Source organism: Temnothorax curvispinosus, unplaced genomic scaffold (genome assembly GCF_003070985.1).
Source record: "Temnothorax curvispinosus isolate PA1 unplaced genomic scaffold, ASM307098v1 QBEX01011355.1, whole genome shotgun sequence".
NCBI lineage: Eukaryota > Metazoa > Arthropoda > Insecta > Hymenoptera > Formicidae > Temnothorax > Temnothorax curvispinosus.
This window is the reverse complement of record NW_020221135.1, coordinates 155,136-159,243: the sequence shown is the minus strand read 5'-3', so window position 1 is coordinate 159,243 and position 4,108 is coordinate 155,136.

The following is a 4,108-nucleotide window of genomic DNA, read 5'->3' as shown; positions in this document are numbered from 1 at the left end:
GGCTCTGATGGCCATACCGAACACTGACAAGTAAACCTAGGCAAGTGTTACTCGCCGATTTTAATGAAACTTTACATATTTGTAGTACTTTGAAAAATATTTGACACGTATTTTTTTTTATCGGCAAAGGTCCACTCTGAAGGGTGAAAACACCCCTTTAAACGTAAGGGGTTGATTTAACATATTAGGTGAAATAAGTTGGAAATAAACGTGTTAGGGGGTTTTTGGGGTCGCTGAAACTAAATCTTATGTCAAAAGTATGAAATTCAAAATGGCCGACCCAATATGGCGTCCAGATACATCAAAATTCCACGTTTAAAGAGGTGTTTTCACCCTTCAGAGTGGATCTTTGCCGATAAAAAAAATACGTGTCAAATATTTTTCAAAGTACTACAAATATGTAAAGTTTCATTAAAATCGGCGAGTAACACTTGCCTAGGTTTACTTGTGAGTATAAAAAATGTTTCGAGGATTGGATCAAGCGCTGGTATAAGTGCGTTGCAGTCGATGGGGAGTACTTTGAAGGAGACAATATTAATATTAATGAATAAACTTGTATTTTGCATTTTCTAAATAAATTCCGGGAACTTTTTGATCAAGTAGTATATCTGTGATTGAATTTCATCGAAACAGTCCAGATCTGATTACTGTGTTTAGATATAATTATATTTATACTCGAATGCGCGATCCAAAATACATTACATCTGACCATATCTGTCCAGATATAAGTCGAATTGACAATTGTGTTTGATCGAAAACTGTTTATTAGGTGTGACGATATCTGGCCATGTTTAACTATAATAAATTAAATGTTCGATGATAGATATTCGTCTAATGTGATATTTAAATATATATATATATATATAAATTATACGTAGCAAATTAAAGATATTTAATTAAATATCTTTGATATAATTATATAAAAATAATTTATGATAAAAATATAATTTGCAGAAAACAAGTATTTTTATAAACAAAAAAATGTTAGTTATTTGTTATAAAAACATTTTCATCAATTCGCCTTATATCTAAAATACAAAAGACAATCACAGAAATATATTTCGTACATTGTAAGCTTAATTACAGATGATGGATAAACAAAAGTGAAAAAATTCTTAATTTAATTATTATTGCTAGATTACATTAAAAATTTTGTTGAAGTTATTTGGAGACTTGCATAAATAATTACCAACTCGAATAAGAATTATTAGATTACATTTTTTACTTTAATTAATAAGAATTAATTACTGGCTTACAGGGTGTAACAAAAAAATCGGAAATCTATTGTTGTAAAAAAAAAACAGAAAAAAGCTATTTTAAAAAATTTGATTGCATTTTGTAGACGCAAATTTAATTTTGCAAAATTGTAAATGTAAAGATTAATAAAAATTAATTTATTATTTGATTCCTTTCATTATTCTACGTATAAAAGTATCGAGGTAAAGTTACCGAAAAGGAATACTTTATGAGATATTTTATATTTTATATTAAAAATGTCATGACAAAATTAAAAATATTTCAGGAAATTCTTAACAAAAGAGAGCTTTATCTTAGTGTTTTGAAAACGTCTCGACAAGAATATGATTAGAGTTACAAGAATATGACATAAAAAATAGGGGTCCCCGTTTAAACTGTTTAAAGAACTCAATATGACCTTGATGTGACTTTCTCAAGATCGTTCAAGGTCAAATCACAATATCATAATAGATAACTTACATTATCCAGTATAATTTTTAAATGACGAATCTAATTTTCGGATTATTATCGTGAGAATTCGACTATTGTCGGAATATGTCGCTGTATATATATATTTACCGATTCTAATCGACGCTTAGAAGCTGCGCTTATTGTTTCTCTTGCTAAAATCACTTTTCGCTTCCGACATCAATACGAGAGTCAAATAAAGCCTATCAAATTAAAAAAGTACGCGACGATTCATTCTACCTCGTTTTTCTTAAGTCCGCGGTTCAATTATAAGAAGTCAGAGGTTTATATACATATAAATAATATATAAATAGGGGAGACCGGAGCAAACTCGACACAATTTTTTCAAAGGCAATTTTCAACAATTAATTAAAATTTTTAAGCAAATTTAATGGTACACATTTAAAGAGTGTTCCTTCAGGTACAAAATTGCTTAAGAAAGTTTTGCTGTAGTTGGTCTACACGGGTCTACAACCTTGATTTAAAGAATATTTAAGCTCTAAGACGTAAGAAATTGGCCAATCACAATGGAATGTCAGGAGAATACTCGATTGTGATTGGTCAATTTCTTACGGCTTAGAGCTTAAATATCCTTTAAAACAAGGGCCGATATTCATAATTGGTTCTTATTTCAAGACTGTCTTAAGTAATGTCTTAAGATGCTAATACGGCTCTGTGATTGGTTTATAACACCTTAAGATTGTACTTAAGACGGTCTTAAATATAAGATCCGACTATGAATATCGGCCAAGGTTGTAGACCAGCACTTGCGCATGCGTTGCTTAGTTTTGTCCCCAGGAAATAAGGGAAAGCAAAGACAAATTTTCAAATTGAAAAATGCCGGGGCAAATTTGATACTTTGCCTGATCGACACAATTTGATCTGGAACTTATTTTTTATTTGTCTGAAACTGAACATACATTGTTTATCGTGTATTTAAAAAGTACAAAAATTTGGAATTAAGTAAAACAATTATTGGAAATAATATAAGAACAAAAATTTTTTAATTCAATTATTTTCATCTAAACTCTATGTATCTGAAAAACAATTTATGCAAGTAAATTCGCGATTAGACGTGCGCACACATTTGTCATGGGCCATATAGGTAGCTGCATGACAAGCATCGTTTGTTAATGGGAGCCGATAAAACGGCGTGGTGTCGACTTTGCCCCAAACGTCGTTTTTTACTTATTTTGTCACTTATCAAAAATATAAAAATTTTGAAAATATGCAAAAACTATTATCGGATTCGTATAGAGCATCGAATTTCCCATCAAAATCACTTACCGGTAGATTTGCAAGTGTAAAGCTCGATGAAAGAGTAGAAACTTTCAAGAGATCAGAAAAATTACTTTTTACCATCAAAAACGTTTATGTCGCGCTAAAAATTACATTACACCATAACTCAGAATGTCACCCGTTGATAATATTGGCACATAAAGACGCATTTACGGTATAAAAGGCAAGTTTCTACGATAGATTTAAATTGGCAAAAAGCCTAGTGTCAAGTTTGCCCCGGTGTCGAGTTTGCCCCGGTCTCTCCTATTAAATAAATAAATAATTAATCATATACATATAAATACGTACATATAAATACATACATCAATATAAATACATACATCATATATATTGAGGGGAATTGCCAGGTTAACGAAGAACATACCTTTTACATACATACATACCTTTTATCTCAATCATTTTAAGTTTTGATTGCTTTGAGTGCCTATTGTATCCTTCAATTAAGCAATATATCTTTCTTCAAAATAAAAACTTATCTCGTAAAAAAATGCATAAAAATTCTATTTGTATAGTGTTGTTACCAAAGTTCTATCATTGTGTAAATAAACTTTAACAAGCTGAAGGAAACGTGCTCGATCGTCTTCTAAACTCGTTTTTGAATTTAGATATATCTAAAACAAATATTATAGATTTAAGGGTCTCCTGCAATTTATTTTTTGTCAAGAGGGCCATATTAAAATTTTTATAATGACAGAAGAAGTCGGATTTTATTTTTATAAATTAAATAAAAACAAAATATTTTTATTTGATAAAATTCTTTTATATTATTAACGTCGAAGTTTCTTGACGGGCGGATAACATTTTACGGGGACCGAATTTAGTCCACACTCAGACAGCACGCATGTTTAAAATTGGAATATAAGACATTTTTCATTAACACATCTTAATAATGTCTTATTTAAGACGTTTTATGTCTTGATTTTGGACATAGAGACATATATATTTTTTTTTATATAAGCGTTCGATACTCTGAAAGCAAGACCAATTTAGCTTTTTCCGCGAACACTCATCAAAACGTTAAAAGATGTGAAAAAAAATATTTTAAATGATACATAGAGAAAGTGAGAGAGAGAGAGAGAGAGAGAGAGAGAGAGAGAGAGAGAGA